This window comes from Sphaeramia orbicularis, chromosome 7, assembly GCF_902148855.1.
Source record: "Sphaeramia orbicularis chromosome 7, fSphaOr1.1, whole genome shotgun sequence".
In the NCBI taxonomy this organism is placed as follows: domain Eukaryota; kingdom Metazoa; phylum Chordata; class Actinopteri; order Kurtiformes; family Apogonidae; genus Sphaeramia; species Sphaeramia orbicularis.
In genome coordinates, this window is record NC_043963.1 from 7,379,988 (window position 1) to 7,405,217 (window position 25,230).

At 38.5% G+C, this 25,230-nt stretch overlaps 1 pseudogene; it reads right to left on the reverse strand.

Annotated features, from left to right (window-relative positions):
* Positions 1–25,230, reverse strand: part of LOC115422036 (membrane-associated guanylate kinase, WW and PDZ domain-containing protein 2-like) — an 80,002-nt pseudogene that overhangs the window by 23,596 nt on the left and 31,176 nt on the right.

Consider the following 25,230-nt stretch of genomic DNA (forward strand, 5'->3'; position numbering starts at 1 on the left):
CAAAGATAACAATTTAACCCAAACTGTCCAATGCACTGATATTTATCCCATAATATAAAACTATTCTGACATCAGTCATTATTGGTTTGTATTCCAGACCCCTGTTAGAAAACAAACACCTGAATTCAAAGTGTCCACATACTTTTGTCTACATAGTGTTTGAATCCAACTTATTTCATATCATTTCATGTTTTCATCTTCATCCGCCTCAGTCTGACCTGGTCGCCCTGTGTGCGGCAGGTGCGTTTGTTTTCGTACCTTTAAACTTGCCGCTCTCCAGCAGAGCCCCCGACTCCTCCAGAGAGAAAACTCCTCGATGGACACGAAGTTGTAGTCGACGCCGGAAATCTCTCCGTCCCGAGGCTGCCTGGTCGTACCTGCAGCCATAAATAAGAGAAGGATTTAGACTAAAGACTAGGGATGTCCCATATTGGCTTTTTTGCCAAAAACCGATATGTCGATATTGTCCAACGCTTAACCCTTTCATGCATAGTGGTCACTACAGTGGACAGCTGTTTAAAGGGGTTCTCTTACGTATTTATGGATTTTGTTGTTTTAGTTCCATATCAGCCAACACAGTGGACGCTTATGTACCATACACTGTAATTCATACCATTACTGTAAATTTGCTGTTCTAGATAAATCTGATTGCACTAACATGTTTGACTGTAAAAAAAAAAAAAAAAAAAAAAAGCTAATTGTTATTAAACTGTAATTAACAGTTTTGTTTGTTTTTTTTCCATATTATCTATATGCAGGTATCGTTAAAATGTGAGAAAACATCAAATTAGCAGCATTAAAAATGTTTTTACCTCATAGCATATCAGTAAATACGTGTTTCTTTGCTTCTAAAATTAAATGCATGATGTCCAGCTGAGTGGACATTTTTGTAATTCCGTGAAAAATAGGTTCATTAAAACAATTCAATCACACTGTTTTTTTTTCATGCCTATAGAGAAATAAAAACACTCAAGAAAAAAATCTTGACTGAGGTTCTCATAATTCGTGCATGAAAGGGTTAATTTCTGATTCCGATATCTACCGATACCGCTGCCGATATATGTGGGATATTAAACTAATTTTAGGTGACATCACATATCTCCTGTCATGGAATTAACACATCATGCCTAATTTTATTGTGATGCCCCATTGGATGCATTCTCAAATGCAACAAGGCTTTCAAAATGTAAACACTGTCTGTGCAAAGAATATACTTCAACTTAAGTTGTGGAAAAATGCCATATTTATGTATTTCTCTCCCTCCCTCCATGAGTCTATTACAGTGTGGCAACTCTACTGTACAATTTTGAAAACTGCACATTTCTTTCAGCTACAAACGATGCTTCATTTACGCATCGATAAATGCCGGCGAAATCAAGGCATTATTTTATCGGTTTTAATGATAGGCAAAAAAAAACGATAACGATATTCACCGATATTATGTTTTTATGCCAATATCGGGCTGATAACATCGGTGGGCCAACGGACATCCCTACTAAAGACCTTTAGAGGACCAGGCATCAAACCACAGTTATAGTGAGAAGTAGGGCTGTGTATTGGTAAGAATCTGACGATACGATACAAATCTCAATACAAAGACCACCATACAATATACCACGATATATCGTGATACTGTTAAAAAGGCAGTTTGTTTCTTTTTTTTTCAAATGATCATTTCCTGGAAGAATTGAATTATGCCAGAAATCTGCACAAATACTGAATACATTTTTATTTGATCGTAACAGGATCTAATGTTATATCACAAAATGTTCCTGTGTTCAAACTTGAATAATGTTTTACAGACATTAGTTTCAGATCCTGTTCAAATGGTCATATTCTATTAGTTCACAACTAACATCAGAACATTATTTTTGTGCAATACCAACAAAGGAACTAACATTATTTAATAAAAGAGTGTTAAATAATAATAAATAAAATATAAACAGAAAAGAAAAACAAAAAAACAAAAATGAACCTCCACCATATCTGCATTTGAATAAATACCTAAAAATATCGATACAGCACTTTTTATCGATACAGTATTGCGAAATGAAATATTGCAGAACCAATATTTCCTTACACCCCTAGTGATAAGTACGTTTATTTCTTATTATGTTTTTTGATTTGTTTGCATCATCAGATAAATATTTATTCCGATTTAATTCCATCAAAGTCGGTGTAAATGAAATTAACAAAATTTGTAGTAAATCATGAAATTATGTCCGATTGGTTTGTCCGTTCTGTCTTTTACATGTTTTCATCTTATTTTTGTCGTCTTTTACATTTATTCCATTTTACACTTTCGTTTCTTTGTAACTTTAGTCACTTTTTCCCATTACTGGGTCTTTAACTTCTTCCTCTTTTGTGGTTTTTACATTTTCAACAGTTTTTTGCAACTTTTACAACACGTTTTGGTTTTTTTGTCCATTCATCATGAAAAAAAAAAAAACTTTTCATCTTTTTTCCATCTCTTATGTTTTTGTCTCAGCTTTGTGATTTTTTTTAAGTTTTCTTTTTTTCCACGTTTTAGGTTTTCATCGTCTTTATACATCATTGACAAAATTTCTCTTACTGCATATCATACATTCTCATCTTGTGCATCTTTTACATTTTGGTCTTTTGTAAAATTTTCATCTTGTGATTTTTTTTTTTAAGTTTTCATCTTTTTCATGTTTTATATTTTCAGCTTATTGCAGCTTTTACATTTTTGTCTTGTATCTTTTATGTTTTTGTCTCAGTTTTGTGATTTTTTTTTTTTTCTTTTAAGTTGTCATCTTTTTCATGTTCATGTTTTCATCTTGTTGAAACTTACATTTTGGTCTTTTTACATTTTCATCTATTGCATGCTTCAATTTTTGTCTTATTTTTCTTTTATGTTTTTGTCTGTTTGTAAAATTTCATCTTATTTCTTTTTTTTTTTTTTTTACATTTTTTTCACATCATCATCACGTCATTCATATTTTTTTTTCATGTTTTACATTTGCATTGTTTTGCATATTTTACATTTTGTCTTTTATGTTTTCGTCTCAGTTTTGCAATTTTTTTCCTCTTTTTTTCACGTTTTGTTTCATCGTCTTTACATCATTTACAAAACTTACAAAATTTCTTGTTGCATTTCTTCTTTCGTTTTCATCTGTTACATGTTTTAAATTTTTATGTTGTTGCTTTTTTCTGTTTTATTTTAATTTTCATCTTTTTTCATGTTTCATGTGTCTTTTTTCATCTTGTTGCAACTTTTATTTTGGCCTTTTTACATCATTTACAAAACTTTTTGTCTTGTTGCTTCTTACATTTTTGTCTTTTGTGCCTTTTGTAACATTGTCATCATGTTATGTCTAATATTATGGTCTTTTTGCATCTTTTTCATTTTCATCTTGTGGCATATTTTAAATTTTCACCTAATTAGAACATTTTCTTTTTACATCTTTTACATTTTGGTCTTTTCACACCATTTGCATAGAATACATTTTCATCTATTGCATGTTTCAATTTTTGTCTTATTGTTTCTTTTGTTTTTGTCTTTGTAAAATGTTTCATCTTTTTTTTTTTTTTTACATTTTTGTCACATCATCATCATGTCATTCTTTTTTTTCATGTTTTACATTTGCATCGTTTGCATATTGTACATTTTTGTCTTGTTGCTTCTTTATGTTTTCGTCTCAATTTTGTGATTTCTTTTCATCTTTTTTCACGTTTCATGTTTCCATCGTCTTTACATCATTTACAAAATTTATAAAATTTCTTGTTGCATTTCTCCTTTCGTTTTCATCTATTACGTGTTTTACATTTTTATCTTGTTGCTTCTTTTGTCTTATTTTAATTTTCATCTTTTTTCATGTTTCATGTGTCTTTTTTCATCTTGTTGCAACTTTTATATTTTGGTCTTTTTACATCATTTAAAAAACTTTTTGTCTTGTTGCTTCTTATATTTTTGTCTTTTTGTGCCTTTTGTAACATTGTCATCATGTTATGTCTAATATTATCATCTTTTTGCATCTTTTTAATTTTCATCTTGTGGCATATTTTACATTTTCACCTAATTAGAACGTTTTCTTTTACATCTTTCACATTCTAATCTTAATGCATCCTTCACATCATTTTATGTGATTCTCAACTTGCTGCATCTTTAACGTTGTTTATCGTGGTAACATTCTTAGATGTGAATTTTTTTGCAGTACTTTGCTGAAAATTCAACTTAATTAGAAAGTTGAATCAACTAACACTCATATTTATTCTACAAATGACAAAAGTTAGTGTTTTTTTTTTATTTATTCACAAAACCAACAGGCAGATGAGAAAAATGTTAATTCTTACCATAAAAACACACTCACTGTAAAAATTCTTTTGCATAAATGAAGTTAGATCTGAGTAACATTAATAATTTACTGTTTTTATGATCAGTTAATGCTTTAAGTGATGTTTTTATAGTACATTTGCTTCTCCATGTGCTGCATCTTTCATAGTTGTTGGTGAAACATGTTAATGCTTCGGTCTGTTCGCTGCTGAAAAAGGCCTGTGAAGACGTCACTTTCATCTGGAGGAGATTACCGGAGGATTTTTCACTGTTTAACTTTTCATACAGGAAACTGCTCGTTAGTCGCAGCTCTAATCCGAACTGTCCGTATTTTTAGTCAAGATTAAAAGCTGCCAATAAACCGGGCTACTTTCTCCTGGTTTAATGAACGAGAACCAGCGGCAATGACTTTAAATCTTAAAGGATAAAGCCAGTGATTTTCTGTACATTAGTTATTGTTGATAAATCCTATGCACAGACTAACAGCAGCAGTGGATTAATCCTACAAACGGTATTTAATGTGTATGTGCAATCTGGTTACTTAATCGTCTGAGCTGAAAACCATTACAAATCACATCACAGAGCGTCGATGTTGAACTGGGTGACATGTTACATCTTTAGGAAACAGAGGACCCTAGTTTTAACCCTATAATGCCAAACGTATCATATTTACCTCCGCCAAGGAGGTTATGTTTTTGCCAGGGTTTGTTTGTCTGTTTGTTTGTTTGTTTGTCTGTTTGTTTGTTTGTCTGTCCGTTAGTGTGCAACATAACTCAAAAGTTATGGACAGATTTGGATGAAATTTTCAGGGTTTGTTGGAAATGGGATAAGGAAGAAATGATTAAATTTTGGTGGTGATCGGGGTGGGGGGGCCCACGGGGGGCGCGCAGACCACAAAATTTCATCAAAATCTGTCCATAACTTTTTGAGTTATGTTGCACACTAACGGACGGACAAACAGACAGACAGACAGACAAACAAACCCTGGCAAAAACATAACCTCCTTGGCATGGGGGGGCCCACGGGGGGGGCCACTGATCAGCCTTGGCGGAGGTCTGCGCTCTCCGAGTGCTTCTAGTTGATACATGAGTTTTGAAGCCCTCTACATCACAGGTGTCAAACATGCGGCCCGGGGGCCAAATCCGGCCCTCCAAAGGGTCCAGTCCGGCCCTTGGGATGAATTTGTGAAATGCAAAAATTACACTAAAATATTAACAGTCTTCTAGTTCAGGTTCCACATTCAGACCAATTCAATCTCCAGTGGGCAGGACCAGTAAAACTATCATAATAACTATAAATACTCACAACTCCAAAATTTTCTCTTTGTAAATGTAAATATTTTTATGTATTTACACTAAACAAAATATAATTTTGCCAAAAAAATGTGAATAACCTGAACAAATATGAACAACCTGAAATTTCTTAAGAGAAATAAGTGTAATTTTAACAATATTCTGCCTGTTATTAAGTTTTGTGTGTTTGTAGATCCACTGTGATCTGTAAGTTATAATGTACATGTGTAAATGATAAACCGAGGCAGAATATTGTTAAAATTACACTTATTTTTTCAGTTTTTTCATGTTATTCACATCGTTTGAAAGGATAGTTTGTAGATGTAAACCCTTTCATAATGTAAATTTACTTTTTCCGCTCTAAAACATAGAGAAAAGTTTGGAGTTGACATTATTTCTATATTATTATGTTATTATTTTACTGGTTTGGCCCACTTCAGATCAAATTTAGCTGAATGTGGCCCCGGAACTAACATGAGTTTGACACCCCTGCTCTACATGATCAGTGTGATATTTTTTTTTCTTGAAGAACCTGATGTATACAATTAGATACATGCAACACAGATAATCCACCAGGGGGGAGGAATTCACTCACCAGAGGCCTTTCCAGCGACACTATCATATGTCCCAAAAAAAAATCACAATCGGACTTTCTGCAATGATAACTTTAAAAATAGTAAATCAATCAAAATGAAATTTCAGGGCATGAAACTATACTTATTACCTACATCTTACAGGAAAAACCCATTCAATTTGCTTCAGTGGTCACGAAGAAATGTGGGTCTTTGTAAAGCATGTCATAAGTCCCTTCTCTCCAAGTTTTGTAAGGAGATGCGTTGTCCATTGTGTTCACGCCGTACAAATACGAAGTTGTTCATTGTGTTCTTGCACGAAATAATGTATTTTGAAAAAGTGACTGATTGTTTCTTTTCATTTTCAACTAACAAAATGAATAATGACTTACATCAAAAAGGAAGCAGATTTCTCAGTTTTGCAAATGTTAGTAAGGTGTGAAAATGAAGGATTAAAGAAAAATATTAAATTATTAACTCATGGAAGACTGGATTGAGCTTTTCCTCATTTTTGGCTTTTTTTCTGTTTTCTTTTTCTCTTTTTTGTCATCAAGATGATTATGAACAATAATATTTACATATTTACACTGAACTTTTCCCTTAAGAACTAAAAAAAATTCTTGGTTAAAACAAAATAATATAAACGCTCAATTTAGCACATTAATTAAAGTTAATCTTAACACTTGACAAAACTAAATTATTCCCTGGAAGATTATTATTTTCATTCATATGAACGCCAAGAGCATCCAAGTGCCAAACTTGGAAGAAACAAGCCCATGACATACTTTACAAAGACCCATTTCTCTGTGACCACTGAACCAAATTAAATGGGGTTTTCTGCAAGATGTAGCCAAGAAGTTATAGTTTCATATCCTGAAATGGCATTTAGATTGTTTAATTATTTTGACGGTTATCAAAGCAGAAATTCTGATTGTAATTTTTTTGGGACAAATGTTACAAGACTGTCATTAATGAGGAAGGAGGCAGAACTTTGCCAGTTTTGGAAAGGAATTACCAAATTGTTAGACACGTTTCTGTTATATTATGTTTTTGTTTGTTCAAAAATCATAATATTTGAGCATTGAGACCTGATGTATCAAATATGATACAAAATTGAAACTCATACATGGAAATTGATATTTGAAAAGATTTTTTTTTTTTTTTCGTTGTTCAGAAGGACCAATGAAAGCTCCAGTTTCAAAGAACTGGAGTTTTCTGTCACTGATTTAATGGTTCAGGCTTTAAAGGCTTAACCGGAACAGCTTTAAAAAAAAAACAGTAAAACCAGAATAATGATATTAAACTGTAACTTTAAGGTCAAAGTTTGATATAGTCACATGATCATTGTCTGTTATTTGCAGTTATTGTAAAGAAACATGAGTTTATGCAGCAGAAAAGTCAACTTCCAGACATTTTAGATGCATTCATTGTGCATTTCCTCAAGTTAGAATGTACTCACAGATCTTACTTGGAGTCAAATGTGATCTGAAGGGATTTTTGGTGGTCAGAGGTCAAAGGTCAAGGTCGCTGCGACTTCATGTCTCTTCATTTTTATGAATGCGATATCTCAGGAACACCTTGAGTTTTTCGTTTGTTTTTTTGCTTTATTTTTTTTCCCCACCTCATCTTAATATTTATACAAACTGAATAGATTTAGGGATATGGAATTAAATATACTTCCTCTGTGCTGATTCTACACTAATTCTTGGCTTTAGTACTGTTATAAGCTTCAAACTTCAGAAAATTATAATTTTTGATCAACTGACCAATTTGAAAAGATTTTTTTTTGGTTGTTCAGAAAGACCAATAAAGGCTCCAGTTTCAAAGAACTAGATTTTTCTGTCAATGATTTAATGGTTCAGGCTTTACAGGGTTAAAAAAGGTTAAATAGAAAGAAAAAATTAATTTGGGAACCAACACAAAGCAGCGCTGGGTCTTTAAGGGTTAAATGCGAGTTATGGATTACTCCAACATTTACTGATACCAAAGATGATATTTATACATTTTTACTGATCTGTGACAAAAAGAACAGTATGTAAGTGGTAAAAATCTACACAGCTCAGCTAAAAAAAAACTGCCTGTGGAGTTATTAAAACCCCGAACTAAGCAAAAAAACCCACTGGAGTTGACGCAACTTTCCCAAAGATGTGAAATTCAAGTGAACTGTTATTGAAATGAAGAAGTAAATATGACTCCACGGGTCTGCGGTATCAATATTTCATTTGAAAGCTGCCGTGCGATACACAGAATATTATGTCAGATGATTATGCAAGTTGTGTTAAAGCAGGTTAGGGGCACTTTTCAGAAAATTGTCATTTTTGATCAATTTTAAAGTAAACTGTCGAAGTAATTACTTCTACAGCCCTAGACTATTCACTAACAAAAACAAAACTTTAGTTATATGGTAGAAATCAGTGTTTTGCACCAAATCCTCACATGTTTGTGTTTTAGTCAAAAATTTTATAAAAATTTTTCTGTTTTTTGCGCTCCTAACTTCTGACAGTGAAAAACAGATTTTCTTTAAATATGAAGTTTCCATTCCTCACTGAAATAAAAAGGGTAAATATGGTTTTTGATGCAGTCTTGGTTTAATATCCTCAGTCAAACAAGTGCAGGTGTTATTTCTTGACTTAATCCAACAGATTTGGTGTAAAAATGCAGGAAATTGGTTTTAAAGTGCAATTTGTTTCTGGAGCAGGAACCGTAGATTGTGTTTCCACATTTGCTCTTTGAGTTTAAAACATAACCAAACAGCCGTGTGTACATATATGTGTGTGTCCAGGTGTGTTCAGGTGCCAATATGTGTTCAGGTCTGTTCAGGTGTTGTGGTGTGTTCAGGTGTTAGAGTGTATTAAAATGTTGACGTGTGTACAGGTGTTGAGGTGTCGTGGTGCGTTCAGGTGTTGAGGTGTGTCGTACAGGGCACGGCGCGCAGGTACAGGTTCTCTCGGATGAGCTGCTGTAGTTGACTGTCCATGGATCCTGGGGTGAAACATTTACTGAGGTACAACCTGAGGTCCTTACAGAGGGACGAGCCTGGTGGACACAACAGGACACGTTAAACACACTACACACACAGAACCGACAGGCTGACCAATGAAATCTGATTATTTAATGACATCATGAGAGGAGGAGAGCTCAGACTGTAGATGGAGCAGACGTAGAATATTTGTGATGGAACTGACAGATGTTTTAGACGTTAGAGGATTGAACCCACTGTGGAAAAACTCACATGTAAATCACACTGACGCTCCTGAACTGATGTACTTTGTATTTGCAGGTGGAGTCATGTGACCCAGGTGACATTTGTTTTTGTGATGGACCTCTGTACTCACCTGGTGAGACCGTCTTGATTCTGATTGGATGAGGACAGGAGTTGAGGACTCTCTGACGTCGCCCAGAGTCATCCCTAAAACTGGCGTCCCACCAATCTCTAGGATGATGTCGCCCTGTGGCCCCACCTCCAGGGGCGGCCGTGACGAACGGGAACTCGCCGTAGTCGGCCCCGCCCCGATGGCCAGCCCCAGCTCTCCGGAGCCGCCGCCCAGCGGCACAAAGCTCTCCTGGACCTGAGAGGACACGACAGGAGGCATGAATGTACAGAACCACTGCAGGTTTGTGTTCATCATTCTCCAAAGTTCAGGGTTCAAGCGGCGTCTTAAAAAGTCTTGAATTTACAAATCTGCATTAATACCTTAAAAAAGTCTTTAAAAGGTATTAAATTTGATTCAGTAGGTCTGAAGTTATGTTGCCATAAACTTGTTGGCTGTGTTGTGTTTAAATGTGTTTGTTAAACGTCCAAACTGCAAAGAAAGTAACGCTAGTCGACTCAGTTCCAGCAGTTCCAACCCGACAATTTATATTGAAATTAGGAACCAATTATCATTAACTTTGCAGCCCCCGGTGAGAAATGACTTGGAACGGTGGGAATCAAGGCACTGAAGTAAATAAATACATTTCCCTAAATTCTCGGAGTCATGAATTTTTGCCAGTTTGGCTGTGAAATGGCATTAAAATCTGTACTAAGTAATCTTAAAAAGTCTTAAAAAGTCTTAAATGTAACTTGTGGAAACTTGTAGTAGCCCTGCCGTCAGTAAACACTGAATTAAAAACATGGCGTTACCTTGGAGCGCCAGTGCAGCTTCTTCACCGTCGCTTTAGACATGGCGGCTGAGCTGCAAACAGGAAGAAATGAAATCACTGAGTATGATCAGTAACAAAGTAGCTCAAATCCACAATAATCTGAGATCAGCGGTAATTCTGAAGAACAAACTCAGCAGCAGTGAACAGATTTAACGACACAGACCTCTGTAAACACCTGTAAACACCGTGAACATAAACACCATGAACACCTGTAACACCGTGAACATAAACACCATGAACACCTGTAAACACCGTGAACATAAACACCATGAACCTGTAAACACCGTGAACATAAACACCATGAACACCTGCAAACACCGTGAACTAAACACCATGACCACCTGTAAAACACCGTGAACATAAACACCATGAACACCTGTAAACACCGTGAACATAAACACCATGAACACCTGTAAACACCGTGAACATAAACACCATGAACACCTGCAAACACCGTGAACAAACACCATGAACACCTGTAAACACCGTGAACATAAACACCATGAACCTGTAAACACCGTGAACATAAACACCATGAACACCTGTAAACACCGTGAACATAAAACCATGAACACCTGTAAACACCGTGAACATAAACACCATGAACACCTGTCATAGATAATGGATTAGATTTCTATTGGTGCTTTTCAAGGCCCCCCAAAGCGCTTTATTTACATTAATCCATTATTCATTCGCTCTCACATTCACACTCTGGTGGTGGTAAACTACATTTTATCCACAGCTGTCCTGGGGCAGGCTGATGGAAGCATGGCTGCCAGTTCACACCAAATGGAATTGTTTCGTCAAGTTCGGTTTATTTAAAGTTTTTTTTAAATCAACTGGTCTCCTTCACTGTACTGAAAAATGTATGGAACCTAAGACCCCTGTAGTAAAAACACACCGACATTTTTCTGTACCGTTACACCCCTAGTTGTGATTAGAGGTTTTGATACATCAAAGATTATCAACATTGCATTAGTATATTTTCTGTATGTCAGATACTCCCTCGTCCTCAAAAACATCCCACTGACTTCCACTATAACCACATTTTTTAAATTTCACTACCATCACACTATATAATCATACAACCTCTAATGTCAACATTTCATTTATAAGAAAACTAGTGATATTAGAGGGTAGTAGATTTGAGGAGGCATAAGTTAAACCTGTAAACTTGAGAAAAACTGTAAACACAAACATGTTAGCTCTTTTAAGTCGAGTAAAACCCTCCGAAGCGTTTTCACCCCCTCATTCTTTATTGAAAGCTCTCTACCCCCTCTTCTCCTCCGAGGCAGCTCATTCACCTCCTCGGCTTCTTTATCAGACTTTAAATCATCACGAAAACCACCAGAACTGACTGCGCTCCCTTTAATGCGTCTCTTAGCAACAGTAAAATGTTGCTGATGAAACGTTTTAATCAGCAGAGAACGGTTCCTGCGTTCTCCGAGTGTTTGGGATCGGTTCCTCCCTCCGTTCGACTCTTTTGCTTCATCAGAAAGAAACGGCAGATGGTGTCAGACAGCGGGGAGTCCGCAAAACACACACAGTCGCACACACCACTACAACACTCCCACACGGTCCGGGAAACGCACACAAACACAAAGCGTACGTTCACTCAGCAGACCGACCCATCCACTGACACCGTTTCATTTGTACACAATCATTCCCACAGGGACACCCACACAGCACACAGGATGGTGGATGGCGTACATTAAATATGGATGAGCATATGCGAAGGTGGGAGAAACAAACAAGGTCTATCAGCGGCTTAAAAATATACAAATATAATAATAATAATAATAATACTAATAATAAGGATAAGATGCAAATGTACACAAAGGACAGAGTTAGAGTGAGGAGGAGAGGATACAAAGAAAGGTCCTGGATAGGAGGCGAAAAGACATGAAGGATCCTAGGTAGGAGACGAGAGGCAAGAAGATCCTAGGTACGAGGAAAGAAGTTGAGAAGTAGAAAAAAGGAGGTGAGGAGGTGAAGAGACTCTTAGACAGGAGGAAAAGATACAAAGAAAGGTCCTAGATAGGAGTGAAAAGACAAGAGGATGCTAGGAAGACAAGGAGGTAAAAGGATTGCAGGTAGAGGAAAGGAAGTGGAGAAGGAGGCAGGAAATAGGAGGCAAGGGTGAGGAGACTCTTAGTATAGGAGGAGAGGATACAAAGAAAGGTCCTGGATATGGAGGCGAAAAGACAAGAAGGATCCTAGTAGGAGACGAGGAGGCAAGAAGGATCCTAGGTACGAGAAAGAAGTTGAGAAGGAGGCAGAAAAAAGGAGTGAGGAGGTGAGAGACTCTTAGACAGGAGGAAAAGATACAAGAAAGGTCCTAGATAGGAGTGAAAGACATGAGGAGACAAGGAGGTAAGAAGTATTGCAGGTAAGAGGAAAGGAAGTGGAGAGGAGGCAGGAAATAGGAGCGAGGGGGTGAGGACTCTTAGATAGGAGGAAAAGATACAAGGAAAGGTCCTAGAGTAGGTGAAAAGACATGAATGCTAGGTAGAGACAAGGAGGTAAGAAGGATTGCAGGTACGAGACTGGAAGTGGAGAAGGAGGCAGGAAATAGGAGGCGAGGGGGTGAGGAGACTCTTAGATAGGAGGAGAGGATACAAAGAAAGGTCCTGGATAGGAGGCGAAAAGACAAGAAGGATCCTAGGTAGGAGACGAGGAGGCAAGAAGGATCCTAGGTACGAGGAAAGAAAGTTGAGAAGGAGGCAGAAAAGAGGAGGTGAAGAGACTCTTAGACAGGAGGAAAAGATACAAAGAAAGGTCCTAGATAGGAGTGAAAAGACATGAAGGATGCTAGGAAGGAGACAAGGAGGTAAGAAGGATTGCAGGTAAGAGGAAAGGAAGTGGAGAAGGAGGCAGAAATAGGAGCGAGGGGGTGAGGAGACTCTTAGATAGGAGGAAAAGATACAAAGAAAGGTCCTAGATAGGAGGAAAAGACATGAAGGATGCTAGGTAGGAGACAAGGAGGTAAGAAGGATTGCAGGTACGAGGACTGGAAGTGGAGAAGGAGGCAGGAAATAGGAGGCGAGGGGGTGAGGAGACTCTTAGATAGGAGGAGAGGATACAAAGAAAGGTCCTAGATAGGAGGTGAAAAGACAAGAAAGATGGTAGATAGGAGATGAGGCAAGAGGATCACAGGTTACGAGGAAAGGAAGTGGAGAAGGAGGCAGGAAAAAGGTGAGGAAGCTCTTAGATAGGATGAAGATACAAAAAAGGTCTTAGAAAGTGAAAATATAAGAAGGATCCTAGGTAGGAAATAGGAGGTAGAAGATTGCAGGTACGAGGAAAGGAAGTGGAGAAGGAGGCAGGAAATAGGATGAGGAGACTCTTAGATAGGAGAGGATACCAAGAAAGGTCCTAGATAGGAGGTGAAAGACAAGGAGGAAAGGAGAAGTTGAGAAGGAGCAGGAAAAAGAGGCAAGGAAGTGAGGACTCTCTTAGATAGAAGGAAAGGATACAAAGACAGGTCCTAAATAGGAGGTGAAAAGACAAGAAGGATGCTAGGTAGAGACGAGGAGGCAAGAAGATCCTTGATAGGAGACAAGGACAAGAAGGATCGCAGGTACGGAAAGGAAGTGGAGAAAGAGGCAGGAAATAGGAAGTGAGGAGGTGAGGAACTGTTAGATAGGAGGAAAAGATACAAAGAAAGGTCTTAGATAGGAGTGAAAAGACAAGATCCTAGGTAGGAGACGAGGAGGTAAGAAGGATCCTAAATAGGAGACAAGGAGGCAAGAAGGATCGCAGGTACGAGGAAAAGTGGAGAAGGAGGCACGAAAAAGGAGTGAGGAAACTCTTAGATAGGAGGAGAGATACAAAGAAAGGTCCTAGATCGGAGGTGAAAAGACAAGTAGGATACTAGGTAGAGAGAAGGCAAGAAGGATCCCGGTTACAAGGTGAGGAGGTGGAGAAGGGGGAAGTGAGGAGACTCTTAGATAGGAAAGATGAAAACAATAAAGGTTCGGAATACCAGGTGAGGAGACAAGAAGGATCCTAGGTGTGAGGTGAGGAGGTGCCAAAGGAGGCAAGGAGATGAGGAGGTTCTTAACTGTGGAGGAGAGGAAACAAAGAATGGTCCTGAATAGGAGGTGAGGAGGCAAGAAGCCTAGATAAGAGGTGAGGAGGGAAAGAGGGAGGCAGTCATCAATGGTAGATGAGGAGGTGAGGAGACCATTAGATAGGAGAGGAAACTAAAGAGGAGGCCAGGATGCTTTGAGATAGGAGACAAGAAACTGAGAAGGAGATAGATTGGAGGAGATAGAGACAAGAGGTGAGATGGGTCCTAATTATAAGGAGAGGAGGCAGTAGACAACAGAGGAGGAGGTGATGAGACAAAACCAAAACATGTCCTGGATGGGAGGCAAGGAGTCAGTAGATAGGAGGTAAGGAGGTGAGGAAACTCTTAGATAATTGAGGAGGAGGTGAGGAGGTAAGAAGGATCCTACACAGGAGGGAAGGAGGTGAGGATGAATAATTAACATGAGACAGAGAAGGTCTATGTGTGAGGACAAAGACACAAAAAGAAGATAAAAAGATGTTGGAAGAAAAGGAGGTTCCCGATACACAGAGGAGTCTACGATCAGAGAGGAGGCAAGGAGGCTCCAGGTAGAAGAACACTCAAGAAGGATCTGAAAAAGAGGGTTAGGTAGAAGGTCAGTGGAGAGGAGGTGTAACAACAGGAAACAGACAAAGAACTGGATAGGAGGTGAAATGCAAGAAAAAAGTTTCAACATAGGAGTTCAGGATTTACAGAAGGTTCCATACGATAACGGGAAAAAGGATGTGAAAAAAAACCCCGACGAGAGGAGACAGAAGCCCAACAGAGATGAGACGGAAAGATGAGATGAGGAGACTCCGCTGTCGATAAAGGCAAGGAGTCAAACAGGTTCAATATGAGGCATCTAGGATTTTAGAATGTTGTAAAGAGGAGGTGAAGGAGGGGAGGAGGTAAAGCGGCTGTCAGGAGGATGATGTAATGAAGAGGTAAAACGTGAGGTGGATGTGTTATGAGGAGGTGCAGCTGCTGTTGGGAGGAGGCTGTAATGAGGGGTGCAGCGGTTGTTGGGAGGCTGTAATGAGGATGCAGCGGTTGTTGGGAGGCTGTAATGAGGAGGCAGCTGCTGTTGGGAGGAGGCTGTAATGAGGAGGTGCAGCGGTTGTTGGGAGGCTGTAATGAGGAGGTGCAGCTGTTGTTAGTAGGAGGCTGTAATGAGGAGGTGCAGCTGTTGTTAGTAGGAGGCTGTAATGAGGAGGTGCAGCTGCTGTTAGTAGGCTGTAATAGGAGGTGCAGCTGCTTTTGGGAGGAGGCTATAATGGGGAGCTGCAGCGGCTGTTAGTAGAAGGCTGTAATGAGGAGGTGCAGCGTTGTTAGTAGGGGTGTAATAGGAGGTGCAGCTGCTTTTGGGAGGAGGCTATAATGAGGAGGTGCAGCGGCTGTTAGTAGAAGGCTGTAATGAGGAGGTGCACCGGTTGTTAGTAGGAGGCTGTAATGAGGAGGTGCAGCGGCTGTTAGTAGAAGCTGTAATGAGGAGGTGCAGCGGTTCTTAGTAGGAGGCTGTAATAAGGAGGTGCAGCTGTTGTGAGTAGGAGGCTATAATGAGGAGATGCAGCTTGCTGTAGTAGAAGGCTGTACGGAGGTGCAGCTGCTTTTGGGAGGAGGCTATAATGAGGAGGTGGCAGCGGCTGTTAGTAGAAGGCTGTAATGAGGAGGTGCAGCGGTTGTTAGTAGGAGGCTGTAATGAGGAGGTGGCAGCGGCTGTTAGTAGAAGGCTGTAATGAGGAGGTGCAGCGGCTGTTAGTAGGAGGCTGTAATAAGGAGGTGCAGCTGTTCTGAGTAGGAGGCTATAATGAGGAGATGCAGCTGCTGTTAGTAGGAGAGTATGAGGAGGTGAAGATGCTGTTATTAGGAGGCTGTAATAGAGGTGCAGCTGCTGTTGGGAGGAGGCTGTAATTGAAGGTGCAGCTGCTGTTAGGAGGAGGCTGTAATAGGAGGTGCAGCTGCTGTTGGGAGAGGCTGTAATGAGGAGTGCAGCTGCTGTTAGGAGGTTTTAATGAGGAGGTGAAGCAGCTGTTAGTAGGAGGCTGTAATAGGAGGTGCAGCAGCTGTTAGTTAGTCTGTAATAGGAGGTGCAGCTGCTGTTAGTAGTAGTCTGTAATAGGAGGTGCAGCTGCTGTTAGTAGTAGTCTGTAATAGGAGGTGCAGCTGCTGTTAGGAGGAGGCTGTAATAGGAGGTGCAGCTGCTGTTAGTAGTAGTCTGTAATAGGAGGTGCAGCTGCTGTTAGTAGTAGTCTGTAATAGGAGGTCAGCTACTGTTAGTAGTAGTCTGTAATAGGAGGTGCAGCTGCTGTTAGTAGTAGTCTGTAATAGGAGGTGCAGCTACTGTTAGTAGTAGTCTGTAATAGGAGGTGCAGCTTGTTAGTAGTAGTCTGTAATAGGAGGTGCAGCTGCTGTTAGGAGGAGGCTGTAATAGGAGGTGCAGCAGCTGTAATAGGAGGCTGTAATAGGAGGTGCAGCTGCTGTTAGTAGTAGTCTGTAATAGGAGGTGCAGCTGCTGTTAGTAGTAGTCTGTAATAGGAGGTGCAGCTGCTGTTAGTAGTAGTCTGTAATAGGAGGTGCAGCTGCTGTTAGTAGTAGTCTGTAATAGGAGGTGCAGCTGCTGTTAGGAGGAGGCTGTAATAGGAGGTGCAGCAGCTGTAATAGGAGGCTGTAATAGGAGGTGCAGCTGCTGTTAGGAGGTGCAGCAGCTGTAATAGGAGGCTGTAATAGGAGGTGCATCTGCTGTGAGGCGGTGGAGGCTCAGTCAGGAGGTGCCTGTGCTGCTCAGCGTGGCGTCGATTATGCCTCTATTAACACATCATTAACACTGCTCGCTCGGCCCGTCTCTCTCCCCGTCTCTTCCTGTCTGTCACTACATTCGCTCACCCGCCAAAATAAAAGACTCACACACACACACACACACACCACACACACACCCACACACACTGACGGCGATAATCCCACTGAGTGTGTGTGTTGTGTCGTACCTTTACTGGTGAATACTTCAGCCCGTCCGGATCATCCGAACATTCCCATTCGTTCGTTTCTCCTTCGTTTCCCTCTTTCTTTTCACCTTCACTTTCTCTCTCTCTCTCTCTCTGTGTCTCTCGCCCTCTGTCTCTGATAAGGCCGGTCAGAGTACAGTGTGATGTAAGTGCTGGTGTGTTCAGGGAGTGGACTGCATAACTGCCTTTAGGTGAACTGTTTACACCACTGTGTGTGTTCGGACTGTTTGACCTGCAATCAACCAAAACTGACAGTTTAAAGTGAACTAAAAAGCTTTCTGATCTTTGATGTGTTTTATAAAGTCAAACATTAGTGTAGGAGAGGTGGGAAACATAATGACCTACAGTGATTGGCTCATAAAACTGTCAGTCAAGTAAAGTCAGCATGAATAGCTGTAGTATAACCGGTTAGTCCAGTCGTCCAATCAGCTGCAGTTTCTCTGAACTTCAGTAAACTGTCTCTAATCAAAGTATTAGTTGTGTTTACATGTATTGCATTAAAAGGGGTTGATGGTAACTGCAGTGCTGAAAACTAACATAAAACATTTGCAAAAGGTTTACACTCGCTTAGAAAAACACATAAGTTTACACTCTTCAAAAAAAAACTTTACACTCCTTCACAAGCAGACAAAATAGTTTTACAATTACTTCCAAACTTTACAGTTGCTTTAAAACTTCACCTCAGAAAAAAAAGTTTACATTCATTTGCAAAAAGTTTACACTCACTAAAGGTTTCCATTCATTATAAATATTCACTCTCATTTGCAAAAATCTTTACTCTACCAAAAAGTTTACATTTGCTTAAAATGTTTACGCTCACAAAAAGTTTACCTTAGCTTATATAAACCGTACACTCCTTCCAATACGTTTATGCTCACATACTAAAACTAATGCTCACTGCACTCACTTAAAGAAAAATTAGACTCCCTGGGAAAACTTTTACACTTGTTTACAAAAACTTTACACTTGCTTACAAGAAATATTGACATTCATTCACAAAACTTTACACTCGCTGGCAAACAGCTGACACAACTCACACAAAACATGTCCATTCACTAAAAGTTTACACTCACATAAAAATGAGACTCTCTGGGAAAACTTTTACACTTGCTTTCAAGAAACTTTACACTCCCAATACCAATTTGTTTGACATGTTTGTGTTATATTATGTTTTGTTTGTTGAAAAATAATAATATTTGAGCTTTGAGACTCGATGTATCAAATATGATACAAACTGACCTCATACAGGAAACTGATATTTGAAAAGATTTTTTTTTGGTTGTTCAGAAGGACCAAAAAGGCTCCAGTTTCAAAGAACTGGAATTTTCTGTCAATGATTTAATGGTTCAGACTTTACAGCAGGGGTGTCAAACTCATTTTAGTTCAGGGGCCACATTCAGCTAAATATGATTCTAAGTGGGCCGGAACTAGTAAATAATACATAATAATATAGAAATAATGTCAACTCCAAACTTTTTTTCTATGTTTTTAGGAGCGAAAAAAGTACATTTACATTATGAAAAGGTTACATCTTACAAACGATCCTTTCAAAGATAAAAAAATTAATGTATTTTCACAATATTCTGCCTCAGTTATCAGTTACACATGTACATTATAACTTACAGATCATAGCGGATCTACAAATTACACAAAACATTTAGTAACCGGCAGAATCTTGTTAAAATTGTTCTTACTTCTCTTAAGACATGTCAGGTATTTCATATTTCTTCAGGTTATTCACATTTTCTTGTGAAATTATACTTTGTAAATGTAACTATTTTCATGTATTTACACTAAAACAAAGAGGAAAATTGGACGTTGTCGTTATTATTTGTTGTTATGATAGTATATTTACTGGTCCTGCCCACCTTGAGATTCAATTACTTGAATGTGGTAAACTGAACCTAAAAGAATTAATATCTCTGGTGTAATTTTTGCATTTTACAATTTCATCCCAAGGGCCAGATGGGACGCGTTGGCAGGCCGGATTTGGCCCCCCGGGCCGCATGTTTGACACCTGTGCTTTACAGGGTTAAGGAATCTTAAAGTTGCGGGAGACTTTTGCTGACCAGTTTTTCATCAGATCTGTCAAACCTCAGTCATATCCTCAGTGTCATGAATAATATAATACTAATACTAATAATACTAATAATAATAATAATAATAATAATAATAATAATAATAATAAAACAAATGAAATGAAATTATACATGCTTGAAAAGGAGCAGGAAGAAGTAAAACCTATGTACACCTACCCCAATTTCTATTCCTTATGATCACTATATAGCAATTATTATTTTGGTATGAATATCAATATACTACTACTACTACTACTACTACTACTACTACTACTACTACTAATAATAATAATATCACATATCCTTTCTCCTATATACACTAATATGATAATCCCCATTTACAACTTATCTACCAGATATTAATACTTCTGTGATTTATATCGTATCGCCAGATTCTCGCCGACACACACCCCTAATATTTATACATTTTTAACAGATCTGTGACAAAAAGAACAGTATGTAAGTGGTAAAAATCTACACAGCTCAGCTAAAAAAATCTTGCCCGTTGGAGTCATTAAAACCCTGAACTAAGCAAAAAAACCCACTGGAGTTGACGCAACTTTCTCAACGATGTGAAATTCCAGCGAACTGTTATTGAAATAAAGAAGCGGATATGACTCCCACGCGTCTGCGGTATCAATATTTCATTTGAAGCTGCCGTGCGATACACAGAATATTATGTCAGATGATTATGCAAGTTGTGTTAAAGCAGCTTTGGGGCACATTTACAGGAATAACCATGGCTGCGGTGGAGATCCCTCACAGGCTTAGCAGATATTAATGTATATGTCTGGATTCACATGCAGCCAGTCACATGTAGGTCAGCAGCGTACATTAGCACAGATACGGTATGGATGTGGATGTTGGCTTCAGCCCTGGCCTCGTTTCCTTGTTTTTTCCGACTGTATTGAACCTATTTTTCATCCTCTGCGCGAGCGGTGTGGTCATTTCCCGTGTCTCTAATGAGGCTGCTGATCTTCAAACTCTGCCTCTTAAACCAGCTCTGACACAGAAATAATACGCGTTCAACCTCCGCCTGGATCTCGGTCTGTCAAAGCGAAAAGACTCGGAGCGGGCGACCGAGGCTGTTTTCACCCAAAAACCGCAACAAATCCATTAAAAAAAAAAAAAAAAAAAACTGAAGCAGACATGAGGAACTGTGTCTACATGGATCATAACATTCCACCAGTGCTCACAATAACAGTCCAGTCACTACAAAAAATGTCTTTCATCGTCAGAAAACTGGTTCAGTCATGAGGAATTTTTAGTTCCGTTCAGAGGGGATGATGTAAAACCGCTAATATAAGCATCAAACAACCATGGAAATATCTGGTTATTGCTCTGCAGTTGGAACAAATCTATTCTTTCTGAGAGTGATGAGTTTCCTGCAGATTTACACTATATGGACGAAAGTATGGGACCACGTTGAATTCAGGTGTTTCATTTCTAACAGGGGTCTGAGATACAAAACAATAAAGACTAATGTTAGAATATAGTTTTATATTACTGGATAAATATCATTGCATTGGTAGTTTGGTTTAAATTATCATCTTTGCTTCCAAAATGCCTCAGAGATGGTTTTAAGTTCATTTCTCTCAACACTGATTTCTTTTTTTATATCCATGACAATGATTTTAAATGTTTTAAATTTCTAAAATATTTTCCAAAAATTTCTTTCTCTCTACTATGACTAACCATCTACTTTCTTCACATCTCACTTAGGGAAATAAAAAGTCTCCCATTAAACTTTAAGGTAATATGATGTTTATAAACTATATGGACAAAAGTATTGGGACACATCATGTCTACAGCTGTAAAATGTTCTGTTTATGCTGATTGGGATAAAAACATCATTATTTCCATTAAGTTGTGATAAATATCATTGTATTGGTTAGTTTTGGTTAAATTGTTATCCTTTGCTTCCAAAATACCTCAGAGATGGATTTTACTCTCTCAACAGTGATTTTGTTTCTTGATTTTTTTTAATCCATGACTACGATTTCAACTGTTCTTCCTCTAAATTTCTAAAATATTTTTTGTGCTCTGACTGTAAATGATAATTTTCTACCACAACTAACCATCTACTGTCTTCACATCTCACTAAGGAAGAAAAATCTCCCATTAAACTTTAAATGTGTGGGAGACTTTCGTGACCAATTTTTCATTAATCTGTCAAACCTCAGTCATATTCTCAGTATCACGAATCTGTCAGTGTTTCTGTGATTACCAACCTGAGTCTCTTGCATTTCGGTGAACAATTTCTTAGTGCCATCCACCAAAATAAACCATGTGTTTACAAACCGAACCGGGAGGTCACTCCGGCATCTTCGGAATTTTGTCTCAACATGCATTGTGGGAAAGGGACGTTTGCGCAGCCACACAACCATATGATATTATATGGATGAAACAAACACGACGCGGAAACGGCTGAAACGCGGAAACGGCTGGAGGAATATGCACGGAGGGAAGGGAGCTCCTGCCGTTTCCGCCTCGTGTCTGTTCCAGGTGCCACTGTGAGGTGGCTGAGCAAACCTTCCCACAATGCACTTCGCACCAAAATTCTGAAGATGCCCGAGTGACCTCCCGACTTGGTTTGTAAACACACGTTTACACGGGGGCGGCTGTGGCTCAGTTGGTAGAGTGGGTCGTCCAATCCTAAATTGCTCCCAGTAGGGCCAGGCAACGCCTTGCATGGCAGCAGTCGCCCGCTGGTGTATGAGTGCGTGTGTGAATGGGTGAATGTGAGGAATTGTAAAGCGCTTTGGGCACCATGAAGGTGTAGAAAATGCGCTTTATAAGTTCAGTCCATTTACCATTTACGTTTTGTTTATGGTGGATGGCACTAAGAAACTGTTCACTGTAATGCAAGAGATTCAGGTGAGTAATGACAGAAAGACTGACAGATTCATGATACTGAGGATATGACTGAGGTTTTACAGATTAGATGGAAAATTGGTCACGAAAGCCTCCCGCACCTTTAAGGAAATATTGATGTTTTTATCTCAAATCAGAACATTTACAGAACAGAACATTTCCTTAAAGTTTAAAGCCAGATTTTTCTTCCTAGGTGAAGCAATATTGAATTTATATTGAATTTATGACCATCACAGCCATAAATTCCGGTTTTCAGATTTGGTATCAACACATTTAATTCAGTTTTTTGTGTGTCTTTTAAGGTTGTGCACATATTTCCTATATTTTCTTGTTGAAAATAGAATAGAATAGAGAAAGGTTAAATCAGACTTTTGCACAGTGTTACAAATAAAAACACTGTAAAATCTCTAAGTATAATCTTCTAGACACATCATCACAGTCATATAAACTCTGCCACTTCTCATTTTTCCTAAAAAAACCTCTAAAACCCTGCACATTTTGCAGCGTGGGAGTCATCCTGTTTTAACGGGTGATTTCTTACAGCGCGGAGTCTCTTCGCTAATGCGTCCCGGCGGGCGACCTGTCAACATCAGACAGAGCCCGCTTCAGACGAACGGCGTCACCTCGAGGCTCGTACGACTCAAACACATCGAACATGAACGCAACAAACCCAGACTCCCTGCCTCCTCCGCTCCCCTGGGAGTTGTAGTCTTTTACTTCAAAGATCTGTAGTTTTCTCTGCCGCCGCTCGGCGTTCTCTGATCTTAATGAACGATAAATGAAAGCCCTTGTCAAAGCAGAGGGTTTAAAGACACAGAACCGCAGAGACGCACGGAGGTTAATGTGGTGTTCTCAGAGCGTCAATCATATTTAACATGTCTTCAGATGATTTCAACCTGGTGCTGATGAACGGTCCAGGTCCTATGTCAGGGGTGTCAAACTCATTTTCTTTCTAGAGCAGGGGTGTCAAACATGCGGCCCGGGGGCCAAATGTGGCCCACCAAAGGTTCCAATCCGGCCCGCAGGTTGAATTCGTTTTAGCCCATTTTTGGAGGTACTGAAGCACCCCAAAATTGATTCCCAGCACCCCTAAAATATTTGAAGGTTGCTGAAATTTTTCCTTTTTCTTGTTTACTTTATGTCCATTCTTAACATGCTAGAAAAATGTCAAAACCACATACAGTACATGGTTGAAACGTAATATTTTAACAACAAAAATACAGCATAGAGCACAGGTGTCAAACATGCGGCCCGGGGGCCAAATGTGGCCCACCAAAGGTTCCAATCCGGCCCGCAGGTTGAATTTGTGAAATGCAAAAATTACACTTAAGATGATCACAGAAAATTTGGTTCAGGTTCCACATACAGACAAAAATATTATTATGATAACCTATAAATTCTTACAACTCCAATTTTTTCTTTTTTTAATGTAATATTTTCATGTAATTTTCCTGTATTTACACTAAAACAAACTATCATTTCACAGAAAACATAAATATCCTGAACAAATATGAAAACCCTGAAATGTCTGAAGAGACGTAAGCATGGGCGTTTTTAGCCCATTTTTGGAGGTACTGAAGCACCCCGAAATTGATTCCCAGCACCCCTAAAATATTTGAAGGTTGCTGAAATTTTTCCTTTTTCTTGTTTACTTTATGTCCATTCTTAACATGCTAGAAAAATGTCAAAACCATATACAGTACATAGTTGAAACGTAATATTTTAACAACAAAAATACAGCATAGAGCACAGGTGTCAAACATGCGGCCCGGGGGCCAAATCCGGCCCGCCAAAGGGTCCAGTCCGGCCCTCGGGATGAATTTGTGAAATGCAAAAATTACACTAAGATATGAACAATCCTTTTAGTTCAGGTTCCACCTTCAGACCAATTCAATCTAAAATGGGCAGGATTCAGTCAAATACTATCATAATAACATAGAAATAATGACAACTCCAAATGTTTCTCTTTGCACATGTAAATATTTTCATGTATTTACACTAAAACAAAGTATAATTTTGCAAAAAAAATGCGAATAACCTGAAATGTCTGAAGAGAAGTAAATACAATTTTAACAATATTCTGCCTGTTATTAAATGTTTTGTGTGTTTGTAGATCCACTGTGATCTTTAAGTTATAATGTACATGTGTAAATGATAAACTGAGGCAGAATATTGTTAAAATTACACTTATTTTTTCACTTTGTTCATGTTATTTACATCTTTTGAAAGGATAGTTTATAGATGTAAACCTTTTCATAGTGTAAATTAACTTTTTTTGTTCTAAAACATAGAGAAAAGTTTGGAGTTGACATTATTTATATATTATTATGTTATTATTTTATTATTTTACTGGTCCGGCCCATTTCAGATCAAATTTAGCTGAATGTGGCCGCTGAACTAAAATGAGTTTGACAGCCCTGGCATAGAGACACTTAACATATACTCTGGTCTACAATTTTTTAGAAATTATCTGCCTCAGAGATTAAATGTGCTAAATGTTACGTGTTTTTATCAGATTAATTGGAAAACGAATGACAAAAGTACTGGTTTGCTGATGTTTTGACGGTATATGATAAAGTGTTATTCCATATATACACATATTGGTTTATGCACATTTATAAACAGATGTATAAATGTTCCACTGATAGAACCTGTAAAGTCCATGTATTGTCATGCGCAGACAGTGTTTTGAAGTAGATCTGACACTAATATTCCCCTGAACTTAAATCCATTCTTTTGTGGATGTTTACATTGAGGAGCTGCTGTATCAAAATGGAGGACTGTCTTCCACCAGAAATTAGACTTAGGGCATATTTCTTTTATGATTGTAATCCATTCCTCTTTTATTGTGGCTCAGCATTTAAATAACTTTTATCAGATTTGATGGTTTAGTCACAGAGTTTGTCATACCCAAAAAACGT